The sequence below is a fragment of the Rattus norvegicus genome, chromosome 17 (assembly GCF_021556685.1).
Source record: "Rattus norvegicus strain SHRSP/BbbUtx chromosome 17, alternate assembly SHRSP_T2T, whole genome shotgun sequence".
Taxonomy (NCBI): domain Eukaryota; kingdom Metazoa; phylum Chordata; class Mammalia; order Rodentia; family Muridae; genus Rattus; species Rattus norvegicus.
Window position 1 is genome coordinate 93,006,675 of NC_141550.1, and position 13,250 is coordinate 93,019,924.

The 13,250-nt window shown below is 41.7% G+C and overlaps 1 long non-coding RNA gene and 1 pseudogene across 1 annotated transcript in view; one reads left to right on the top strand and one right to left on the bottom strand.

Annotated features, from left to right (window-relative positions):
• LOC148000333 (uncharacterized) overlaps positions 1-13,250 on the top strand; it is a 37,039-nt gene that overhangs the window by 11,956 nt on the left and 11,833 nt on the right. The gene's annotated exons all lie outside the window — the stretch shown is intronic.
• LOC148000334 (sperm motility kinase 4A-like) lies at positions 6,317-8,282 on the bottom strand (annotated as a pseudogene).

Genomic DNA, 13,250 nt, shown 5'->3' on the forward strand with positions numbered 1-13,250 from the left:
TCTGGAACACATGGGCACTGGAAAAAATTTCCTGAACAAAACACCAATGGCTTATGCTCTAAGATCAAGAATCGACAAATGGGATCTCATAAAACTGCAAAGCTTCTGTAAGGCAAAGGACACGGTGGTTAGGACAAAACGGCAACCAACAGATTGGGAAAAGATCTTTACCAATCCTACAACAGATAGAGGCCTTATATCCAAAATATACAGAGAACTCAAGAAGTTAGACCGCAGGGAAACAAATAACCCTATTAAAAATGGGGTTCAGAGCTAAACAAAGAATTCACAGCTGAGGAATGCCGAATGGCTGAGAAACACCTAAAGAAATGTTCAACATCTTTAGTCATAAGGGAAATGCAAATCAAAACAACCCTGAGATTTCACCTCACACCAGTGAGAATGGCTAAGATCAAAAACTCAGGGGACAACAGATGCTGGCGAGGATGTGGAGAAAGAGGAACACTCCTCCATTGTTGGTGGGATTGCAGACTGGTAAAACCATTCTGGAAATCAGTCTGGAGGTTCCTCAGAAAATTGGACATTGAACTGCCTGAGGATCCAGCTATACCTCTCTTGGGCATATACCCAAAAGATGCCTCAACATATAAAAGAGACACGTGCTCCACTATGTTCATCGCAGCCTTATTTATAATAGCCAGAAAATGGAAAGAACCGAGATGCCCTTCAACAGAGGAATGGATACAGAAAATGTGGTACATCTACACAATGGAATATTACTCAGCTATCAAAAACAACGAGTCTATGAAATTCGTAGGCAAATGGTTGGAACTGGAAAATATCATCCTGAGTGAGCTAACCCAATCACAGAAAGACATACATGGTATGCACTCATTGATAAGTGGCTATTAGCCCAAATGCTTGAATTACCCTAGATCCCTAGAACAAACGAAACTCAAGACGGATGATCAAAATGTGAATGCTTCACTCCTTCTTTAAATGAGGAAAAAGAATACCCTTGGCTGGGAAGGGAGAGGCAAAGATTAAAACAGAGACTGAAGGAACACCCATTCAGAGCCTGCCCCACAGGTGGCCCATACATATACAGCCACCCAATTGGACAAGATGGATGAAGCAAAGAAGTGCAGACCGACAGGAGCCGGATGTAGATCGCTCCTGAGAGACACAGCCAGAATACAGCAAATACAGAGGCGAATGCCAGCAGCAAACCACTGAGCTGAGAATAGGTCCCCCGTTGAAGGAATCAGAGAAAGAACTGGAAGAGCTTGAAGGGGCTCGAGACCCCAAAAGTACAACAATGTCAAGCAACCAGAGCTTCCAGGGACTAAGCCACTACCTAAAGACTATATATGGACTGACCCTGGACTCTGACCCCATAGGTAGCAATGAATATCCTAGTAAGAGCACCAGTGGAAGGGGAAGCCCTGGGTCCTGCTAAGACTGAACCCCCAGTGAACTAGACTATGGGGGGAGGGCGGCAATGGGGGGAGGGTTGGGAGGGGAACACCCATAAGGAAGGGGAGGGGGGAGGGGGATTTTGCCCAGAAACCGGGAAAGGGAATAACACTTGAAATGTATATAAGAAATACTCAAGTTAATAAAAAAATAATAAAAAAAATAAAAAAAAATAAAAAAAATTATAAAAAAAAAAAAAAACTGGATACGCAACGAGGACCCTGCATTCTGCTGCCTACAGGAAACACACCTCAGAGACAAAGACAGAAACTACCTCAGAGTGAAAGGCTGGAAAACAACTTTCCAAGCAAATGGTCAGAAGAAGCAAGCTGGAGTAGCCATTCTAATATCAAATAAAATCAATTTTCAACTAAAAGTCATCAAAAAAGGTAAGGAAGGACACTTCATATTCATCAAAGGAAAAATCCACCAAGATGAACTCTCAATCCTAAATATCTATGCCACCTACATATGGGCACCTACATATGTAAAAGAAACCTTACTAAAGCTCAAAACACACATTGGACCTCACGCAATAATAGTGGGAGATTTCAACACCCCACTCTCATCAATGGACAGATCATGGAAACAGAAATTAAACAGAGATGTAGACAGACTAAGAGAAGTCATGAGCCAAATGGACCTAACGGATATTATAGAACATTCTATCCTAAAGCAAAAGTATATACCTTCTTCTCAGCTCCTCATGGTACTTTCTCCAGAATTGACCATAAAATTGGTCAAAAAAACGGGCCTCAACAGGTACAGAAAGATAGAAATAATCCCATGCGTGCTATCGGACCACCACGGCCTAAAACTGGTCTTCAATAACAATCAAGGAAGAATGTCCACATATTCTTGGAAATTGAACAATGCTCTACTCAATGATAACCTGGTCAAGGAAGAAATAAAGAAAGAAATTAAAAACTTTTTAGAATTTAATGAAAATGAAGGTACAACATACCCAAACTTATGGGACACAATGAAAGCTGTGCTAAGAGGAAAACTCATAGCGCTGAGTGCCTGCAGAAAGAAACAGGAAAGAGCATATGTCAGCAGCTTGACAGCACACCTAAAAGCTCTAGAACAAAAAGAAGCAAATACACCCAGGAGGAGTAGAAGGCAGGAAATAATCAAACTCAGAGCTGAAATCAACCAAGTAGAAACAAAAAGGACCATAGAAAGAATCAACAGAACCAAAAGTTGGTTCTTTGAGAAAATCAACAAGATAGATAAACCCTTAGCCAGACTAACGAGAGGACACAGAGAGTGCATCCAAATTAACAAAATCAGAAATGAAAAGGGAGACATAACTACAGATTCAGAGGAAATTAAAAAAATCATCAGATCTTACTATAAAAACCTATATTCAACAAAATTTGAAAATCTTCAGGAAATGGACAATTTCCTAGACAGATACCAGGTACCGAAGTTAAATCAGGAACAGATAAACCAGTTAAATAACCCCATAACTCCTAAGGAAATAAAAGCAGTCATTAAAGGTCTCCCAACCAAAAAGAGCCCTGGTCCAGACGGGTTTAGTGCAGAATTCTATCAGACCTTCATAGAAGACCTCATACCAATATTATCCAAACTATTCCACAAAATTGAAACAGATGGATCACTACCGAATTCCTTCTACGAAGCCACAATTACTCTTATACCTAAACCACACAAAGACACAACAAAGAAAGAGAACTTCAGACCAATTTCCCTTATGAATATCGACGCAAAAATACTCAACAAAATTCTGGCAAACCGAATCCAAGAGCACATCAAAACAATCATCCACCATGACCAAATAGGCTTCATCCCAGGCATGCAGGGATGGTTTAATATACGGAAAACCATCACCGTGATCCATCATATAAACAAACTGAAAGAACAAAACCACATGATCATTTCATTAGACGCTGAGAAAGCATTTGACAAAATTCAACACCCCTTCATGATAAAAGTCCTGGAAAGAATAGGAATTCAAGGCCCATACCTGAACATAGTAAAAGCCATATACAGCAAACCAGTTGCTAACATTAAACTAAATGGAGAGAAACTTGAAGCAATCCCACTAAAATCAGGGACTAGACAAGGCTGCCCACTCTCTCCCTACTTATTCAATATAGTTCTTGAAGTTCTAGCCAGAGCAATCAGACAACAAAAGGAGGTCAAGGGGATACAGATCGGAAAAGAAGAAGTCAAAATATCACTATTTGCAGATGATATGATAGTATATTTAAGTGATCCCAAAAGTTCCACCAGAGAACTACTAAAGCTGATAAACAACTTCAGCAAAGTGGCTGGGTATAAAATTAACTCAAATAAATCAGTTGCCTTCCTCTATACAAAAGAGAAACAAGCCGAGAAAGAAATTAGGGAAACGACACCCTTCATAATAGACCCAAATAATATAAAGTACCTCGGTGTGACTTTAACAAAGCAAGTAAAAGATCTATACAATAAGAACTTCAAGACACTGAAGAAGGAAATTGAAGAAGACCTCAGAAGATGGAAAGATCTCCCATGCTCATGGATTGGCAGGATTAATATAGTAAAAATGGCCATTTTACCAAAAGCGATCTACAGATTCAATGCAATCCCCATCAAAATACCAATCCAATTCTTCAAAGAGTTAGACAGAACAATTTGCAAATTCATCTGGAATAACAAAAAACCCAGGATAGCTAAAGCTATCCTCAACAATAAAAGGACTTCAGGGGGAATCACTATCCCTGAACTCAAGCAGTATTACAGAGCAATAGTGATAAAAACTGCATGGTATTGGTACAGAGACAGACAGATAGACCAATGGAATAGAATTGAAGACCCAGAAATGAACCCACACACCTATGGTCACTTGATTTTTGACAAAGGAGCCAAAACCATCCAATGGAAAAAAGATAGCATTTTCAGCAATTGGTGCTGGTTCAACTGGAGGGCAACATGTAGAAGAATGCAGATCGATCCATGCTTATCACCCTGTACAAAGCTTAAGTCCAAGTGGATCAAGGACCTCCACATCAAAGCAGACACACTCAAACTAATAGAAGAAAAACTAGGGAAGCATCTGGAACACATGGGCACTGGAAAAATTTTCCTGAACAAAAAACCAATGGCTTACGCTCTAAGATCAAGAATTGACAAATGGGATCTCATAAAACTGCAAAGCTTCTGTAAGGCAAAGGACACGGTGGTTAGGACAAAACGGCAACCAACAGATTGGGAAAAGATCTTTACCAATCCTACAACACATAGAGGCCTTATATCCAAAATATACAAAGAACTCAAGAAGTTAGACCTCAGGGAAACAAATAACCCTATTAAAAAATGGGGCTCAGAGCTAAACAAAGAATTCACAGCTGAGGAATGCCGAACTGCGGAGGAACACCTAAAGAAATGTTCAACATCTTTAGTCATAAGGGAAATGCAAATCAAAACAACCCTGAGATTTCACCTCACACCAGTGAGAATGGCTAAGATCAAAAACTCAGGGGACAACAGATGCTGGCGAGGATGTGGAGAAAGAGGAACACTCCTCCATTGTTGGTGGGATTGCAAACTGGTACAACCATTCTGGAAATCAGTCTGGAGGATCCTCAGAAAATTGGACATTGAACTGCCTGAGGATCCAGCTATACCTCTCTTGGGCATATACCCAAAAGATGCCCCAACATATAAAAAAGACACGTGCTCCACTATGTTCATTGCAGCCTTATTTATAATAGCCAGAAGCTGGAAAGAACCCAGATGCCCTTCAACAGAGGAATGGATACAGAAAATGTGGTACATCTACACAATGGAATATTACTCAGCTATCAAAAACAATACCTTTATGAAATTCGTAGGCAAATGGTTGGAACTGGAAAATATCATCCTGAGTGAGCTAACCCAAACACAGAAAGATATACATGGTATGCACTCACTGATAAGTGGCTATTAGCCCAAATGCTTGAATTACCCTAGATGCCTAGAACAAATGGAACTCAAGACAGATGATCAAAATGTGAATGCTTCACTCCTTCTTTAAAAGGGGAACAAGAATACCCTTGGCAGGGAATAGAGAGGCAAAGATTAAAACAGACACAGAAGGAACACAATTCAGAGCCTGCCCCACATGTGGCCCATACATATACAGCCATCCAATTAGACAAGATGAGTGCAGCAAAGAAGTGCAGGCCGACAGGAGCTGGATGTATATCTCTCCTGAGAGACACAGCCAGAATACAGCAAATACAGAGGCGAATGCCAGCAGCAAACCACTGAACTGAGAACGGGACCCCTGTTGAAGGAATCAGAGAAAGAACTTGAAGAGCTTGAAGGAGCTCGATACCCCTTATGAACAACAATGCCAATCAACCAGAGCTTCCAGGGACTAAGCCACTACCTAAAGACTATACATGGACTGACCCTGGACTCTGACCTCATAGGTAGCAATGAATATTCTAGTAAGATCACCAGTGGAAGGGGAAGCCCTTGGTCCTGCTAAGACTGAACCCCCAGTGAATGTGATTGTTGGGGGGAGGGCAGTAATGGGGGGAGGGTGGGGAGAGGAACACCCATAAAGAAGGGGAGGGGAAGGGATTAGGGGGATGTCTGCCTGGAAACCGGGAAAGGGAGTAACACTCGAAATGTAAATAAGAAACACTCAAGTTAATAAAAAAAAAAAAGAATGTTAAAAAAAAAATAAAGAAACGAAACAGAACCCCGGCAAAAAAAAAAAAAGAAAAAGAAAAAAAAAGAACTTCAAGTGCTTTCCATAAAGAGCCATAGCACCCCACTGGTTGTCTTAGAACTCTCTGCCCCATTTGGGATTGCCCCACCTCCCTCTCGTCCTGCTTTAATCAGTGTCTCTGATTCCCCTTATGAGTCACGAAGCATCAGATCACCCTTCAGGGGTTTCTATGAACTTAATCTTTCTGAAGTTACATTTTGTCAAGTTTCTGTGTGCCTCAAGGGCCATCATCATTTGTCACAAAGGACAGGAACAAATATGGATGAAATGAATGAGGACATGCACCCAACTGGTCCTGTGGGTGACACAATGTTCTCCTCTCTTCCTGAGAGCCAAGTTATTGCAGGAGACTTGATTTTCCGATGGTGGTGGCAGACAGCAGCACAGGTTTCGAAGGCTTCTACTAATTGTCTTTTTAAACCCCTTCCAGTGGTGACGCCATCCCCGACGGGAAGCTGGGCAAGGAACTTGTGGCTGGCCACTAGTGACGGTATCTTCATGAACCATGGCCTCTTCCTTGATGAAGGTGTTTTTGTCCACGAGTGTCTCTCTCTGCCAGGTATCTCCAGAGCAGCCTGCAAGGCTTATCCCCTTAGGTGTCTGCAGTGATGCACAGAAATCATGTGGCGGTATGAAGGAGGACACATTCCTGTCTGCTGTAGTGGAATAGGTGTATTGAAGTCGAGGTGACTGGATATGTTCAGTTAGACTACAAGACAACACAGTCTTGGAGTCTGAGAATGTGTTCCTGATTTGCAGCCTGTTATCCTTGAATTCTTCAGCTATAGGACAGTCTAGGCAGTCGAGGTGGAGAGTGTTGGTCCTTGTTTGCTGGTAGCCCACATCATGCCTTCTGACAACCTTCCTGGAATTCTTCCTATCCTCGTTCTCCCGCATATTGGATGAATTTGAGGACAAGGTGAAGGAGGAGAGAAGAGGTCCCTTTCTCTTAAGAAAACGAGGGAAGGAGTGAAGATCTTCTACACCTGGCTCCACTTGGTGGTGTGTGCAGACTTTCCTGAGTGGCTTGTGCTGTTGAATCAAATATGTTGCCAGCACCTCGTTGATATTTTGGTCTATCAGAGACTCAGTGCTTTTCTCAGGTGTATGCCTCATGACTCTCATGGCTTTGATGATGCTAGGGCTTGGTGTTCCTGTGAACGTCTGTATGGATGTCGGTGGTGAGTAGGCCTGGCTGTCTTTGATCATGGGGCGCATCATAATTTGCTGGATGCTGGGCCTCCTGCTGGGATTTATCATCAGCATTTCCACTATAACATTGAAAATATCGTTGGCAACGTGAGGCGGAATGCTGAAATTGGCTGAACTGATTTGTCTCCTCACCTCTGCAAATGACTTGCCTAGGAAATGCAAGTGCCCAGTCACCATGAAGAAGAGGAGGACACCTACACTCCATACGTCAAATGGGCGGCCCTCATATTCCTCAGCTTCAAAGAATTCTGGCGCACAGTATGGCAGCGTGCCACAGAAATCAATCAGCTTCTGCCCAGGAAGTGTTTTAGCAGCTAGGCCAAAATCACAAGCTTGGCATTCGACCTTCCGTCTATCAAAATGTTGTTGGCCTTTATGTCTCGGTGGACAATATTTTTGTCATGGCAGAATTGTACTGCCTCTAATATCTGTCTAAACATTCTTTGGGCCTCCCACGACTTTAAATATCCACATTCCCGGATTCGGTCCAGTAGGTCTCCCTGAGAGGCATGCTCCATGACCAGGTGGGTGGCCTCTCTTGTCTGGACCACTTCGACCACCTTGATGATATGAGGATGGCCCAGGGACTTTAGAATGTCAACTTCCCTGCTCATCACTGAGGAGCACTTCTCGGTGTTCTTGAGAACTTTTATAGCTACACAGGTGAGGGTTGGGACGTGGTAGGCCATTTTTACGACTGAAAATCGTCCCCTTCCCAGGGTTCTTATGATCTTATAGCCAGTGGTAAAGTTCTCGATAGAGTCTCGGCTCTCTGGGTCCTGCTCCATGATCAGGCCCTCATTTATATGGCTAGAAGCAAACTTGCAATGAGAAATAAAACAGACATTTAAAATCAGGATCCAGAACATGTTGATACGCTCAAATTCCTACATTAAAGATATGAGGAAAAAAGCTCAGAAAAACATCAGACAATCTAGCCACGTACTTTACATACTGGGAAGGGAAGGACAAGGACCTACTGCAAAGGAGCAGATGCAAAATATGACATAGAGGCGGTTGTCAGGGACCAACTGCAAACAGAGTATCCTAGACACTAAAAGCCACTAAATTGGAAAAGCTCACCATCCTCTCTCCTGATCTCAGCATTCTCTTTGAGTAGAGGCATCTAGAATACCAGCTTCAAGAGAAGGTGTAAAGAGAACAGATCCCCGAAAACCTATACAGTGCAGGATGGCGATCTGCATCTGGAGTTCCCAAATTTGGCTATTTGGGCAGAGGACCTGTAGGTGGTTCTCAGAACACAGGTGCCCACAGCTACCCTAACTCCAGCTCCAGGGATTACTACAACTCTCTACTCTAAGCACACCTATACAGCACACTCACAGGTGGTATACACCACTTAAATAGTGATACAAGTCTTTCTATATAATTTTATTAGTATGAGCTGTCAGGTTAGCAACGGAATCAGATTTCGGGGAAGTGGAACTATAGACAGGTATAGAGAGATTTTATTTTCTTACACAACTGAGTTATGCTATGTGAATATGTTATTATATCAATCCTAGGGATGGTGTGAGACACTCACAACCACCTGTAACTCCAGACCCAGAAAACCTGACTCCCTCTTCTGACCTCCACAGAATGCATCTGGGATATGGTACTCAAGGCATATGTGGATGCAAATCTGTCATACATATGAAGTGAAAAAATAGAATACTCTAACATAGCAAACATAATTTAATAAAACGTGAAATAGAAGATAATAAAAAACATGGAAATGTAAATGCATAACTGAAGCCAGCAAATACAGAAACCAAAGTCAAAAAGAGCAAGTTGAAGTGTCCAATTTGGAGAAACTCACTATGTCAGGGTCCAACAGCTCCTGAATGTCCAAGTCTAATTTCTGTTTCTTCAAACTCTAATTTCTTTCCAGCCAAGCAACAGCTTCTATACCTGTAAGGACAGAATGCAGCCTCAATCAGAGCTGTAAGTAGACAGGTGTCTATCCATTGTCACAGGGTTCCTTGGGAGGTTAGAGCAAAGAGCAGCCAACACTGTGGCTAGGCACGGTCCATTGCTTCTCCTCTGCTTCTGTCTCCATGGACAGGAAGGCTAGTCTTGGTCATTGGAGCACTAGAGGGCAGGTTTGACTCAAGAGTCTGTCCCCAATGTTACCCAGTGACCCATTTCTTCCTACTTGTACCCCTGCCCAAGGACCATAATTAAACCCAAATTGCACCAGCTAATGGGAACAATGTTCAAACACTTAACACTCCATCTTTAACAAGGACACTTTTGTCATTAATAATCAAACAAGGAATCCTGAGAATGACAATGGACGCCAGAGCTTTGGCACTCCAGTTTTTTATGGATTCTGATATTCAATGGCAAGTGGATGGACATTGTCTTGCTTCTCACATGGACCCCAGACTTCATAAGTTTGTAATAATTCATGTCCATATTCAATGTATTCTATTTACTTTTTGAACTCCGACAAGTGGTTGCCAAAGGATTGTAAGTCATGACTACCTTGATTGTTGTGAGAAAATGCTATTATTCATTGCACCCCTGGGCATGAGACTACCATTTGTGGGGCTGAGAGGAATATGACATCATTAATCCCATATTGCCTGCCCTCAGGCTTGAGACTTCTGACCAAGCTCAAGATCTAGAAACAGTGAGCTGATATGTTCCAAATGATCAAGTAAACACCCGTAAGCCAGGAACCTATAAACAACTGATATAGTGGATGCCATGTTCTGAAACTCTGGGTCCTTCTGCTCTCAAACACAATGCCTTGTGTTTGACCTTCAAAACAACAGAAGTTGATTACTTGTGCATCAAGATGTTAGCTAGGCAAGGACAGGTACCCAACAAATTAATTATGTACCAAGGCTGCTTTCTAATTCTAACTGGCCCTGTGTATGTATTCCCAGAGGGTCAAGAAAAAGTATGAGATCAGTGTATCTTTGGTGCAGGTGACATGTTGTGCCCTGTAGCAGTTTCCTGTGTATCCACATCTTACTGCTGTTGAATTGGGGTTGAAGGTTGAAGTAGGAATTGGCACAAAACAGTCAGATAGGAAAAATCTAGACTTGGGTAAGCTACCTGGACCCAGAGTGATGAGAGTCCCTCAGGGTCCTCTGACAGACATAGGACAAAGTTAAAGTCAGGATAGTCTCATAAAGATGAGCCCATGTTAATTATAAAATTTGTGAAAGTTGTGGAGGAAGATCATCACTTCAAGTAATCTTTGGCTACTCAGAAATGATGATTCCAGCCTGTGCTCCAGGAGCGTCTGTCTCATGGAACAAAAACACACATGCGAAATGAAAGAAAGAAGTGGCTGCTATGTATTTTTGCTTGATCCATGTTCCCAAACCTCTGGAAAGTAACTTTAGACCCATGGGGCTTACACATGAGATTATGACATTAATGACAGAGGTGCAAGGGCTTTTGTGAGCCATTTGCATGTGTTTGAATGTATGCTGCTATCCCCTCTCACCACAACACATCAGTTTTACACATTAAAGGAATCTGACAGGACTCACTAAGAACCAACTCCATGACAGATGCCAAAGGAAATGGACTGCAGTTTAGCAGAGGTCAAGGAAGTACATTCCCTCTTGAAATGTTCATAGTCATGTAGAAGCACCACATGTGTACACATTGCACACAAAGCATTTCCTAGCAATGCTAACAAGCTAAACCTCAAACAATGAAACGGAGGTACAGGTATGGTCCAGCCATGGGCTTCAAATTTCTACTTGTTAGGTCTCTAATCAGATGTTAGATTTTTGAATGTCCCAGGGAATACAACCCTCCTTCCTCAGCAATGTCATGGAAATCAAAAAGGATCCTGAAAGGCTCTATGTTCCTTGACTATGAAGGTTCTGTTCTCCACTGCCATTCCACTAACAGATAAAAACTATAGGAATGGTCGAAGTAGTTTTATTCAAGCCTAGGTTTGGAAATTTGGAGAGACACATTGTTAATATAAAATTCCCTCTCTTTCTCTAAATGTTGTTTGAGTGAGTCCAGTGGAATGCTGGGCAGACATTTCCAGCACTAGGTACTTTTTTCCTGGACGTGTACTTTAAGCTGTTTTGCCAGCAAGACTCAAAGGCCCATGCTTGTTCCTTTGCTTCAAGTTCATTATTGGCCCGACCTCCTGTGCCTGGTACCACACTAGCTTCAGAGTCACATTTGTTCTCCTGAAGATAGAAGATAGCAATTCAATGGAATGACAGCTGCCAACAGAATGACCCAGGTAAATGAAGGGTCATAGTATCATATGTCTCACTTTGGAAGGTTCTTCTTGGCAGTATAAAACTGGATCTTCTTAGACTTATATCTATTCTGTCCTTGAATCCTATTCATCTACCTACTTTCATAGTTATCGTCAAAAAATTAGGATCTAAGCATTGCCTTGTAGCTTGCATAGGGTCATGAGTTTTGCACTGCAAGGAAGATCCCAAGTTAACCGGCTAGGGGGAGGCTTCCTGCTAAATCACAGAGACCTGTTGGTGCCTTTTCTTAGTAGACCACCCAATGTAGCCTATCAGTCCTCTGAATAGGAGAACTTGAACAATTGGGCCAGTACTTGGAAAGAAAGGGAACAAACTAAAAGGGAAAAACTGAGGAACCTGAAAGGGACAAGCCAGGGAAAGTGTGATCATGGGAATATGGTCAAAGTTCATCATGTACATGTCTGGAAATGCCATTAGGAAATTGTTCATGCTGTGTAGTTATCATAAACTATTGTTCAAAATTAGTTCATTGAATAAATGCATGTAAAATATGACAATGTAAAATCGAGTGATAAATCAAATCAACAAAGAAAAATTCTCCTATTCAATATTCAAACAAAAATATACAGGAAGAGAGACTTAGTTTAAATACAGAAAACAAACAAGTCTAAAGTGAGACATAGGAATATAGAGGAAAACTCACTGTGTTCAGATTCAACAATTCATGAATATCCAAGTTCAGTGGCTAACTGAATAAATGCAATTGCTGTCCAACCAACCAACCAACCAACCAACCAACCAGCCAACCAACCAGCCAACCAAACCAACCAAACCAACCAAACCAACCAACTAACCCAGCCACCAACCAACAGCTAATGCCCTGTACAGACAAGATGTGTTTTCAGTAACTAAGGAAGTAAATGACCTCACAATGGTTCCTTTTGAGGTCAGAGCTGAAATGGACCAATGAGGGCTCGGCACAGTCCACTAGTTTTCTTTATTTTCTGTCCTCCAGACAGGAAAGGATTAAGGTCAGTGAGGCAGTAGAGACTTGAGGAAGATGGTTACACCCAGTTAGCAGTCCCTATATCTCCTATGACCTACTTCTTTCTGCTAGGTTATGTTTTTCAGATTTTCTACAACCTCAGAAAACAGGGTCACATGCCAGAGACCAATGTTCAAGAACAGGATCCTCTCTTGATAGTAGATATCCAAACCCCAATAAAGCCTCTTTCTACTTTAAAAATAATGAGTGGTATCATATGAACTATAATAAACGATTCACAACTGATATCCAACACTGGTTTATGGACAGTGTATTAGTTTGCTTTATTGTTTGTAATATTATACAGTTACGTACTTATGTAGAGCCATGACCTTATACTCAATGTCATCAATCAATTAAAAGGTTCCATGACCTTACCTAAACTCAATTCAGTTTTTTCCCAAATTACTCCAGCTTGCTTTCAATATGACACAAACTAATGGGCACACACTAACATTCATGTATTAGTCAATCGATAACCTGGTTTATTTTTCACTTAGACCCTAACATTCTGTAACAACTGTTGGTTTGTGGAAGCTATCCCATCTGCACTTGAGAAAAATGGATCTTTTTCTTGGACTCACATAAGAATAAAATATTAACTTCTCACTGACCT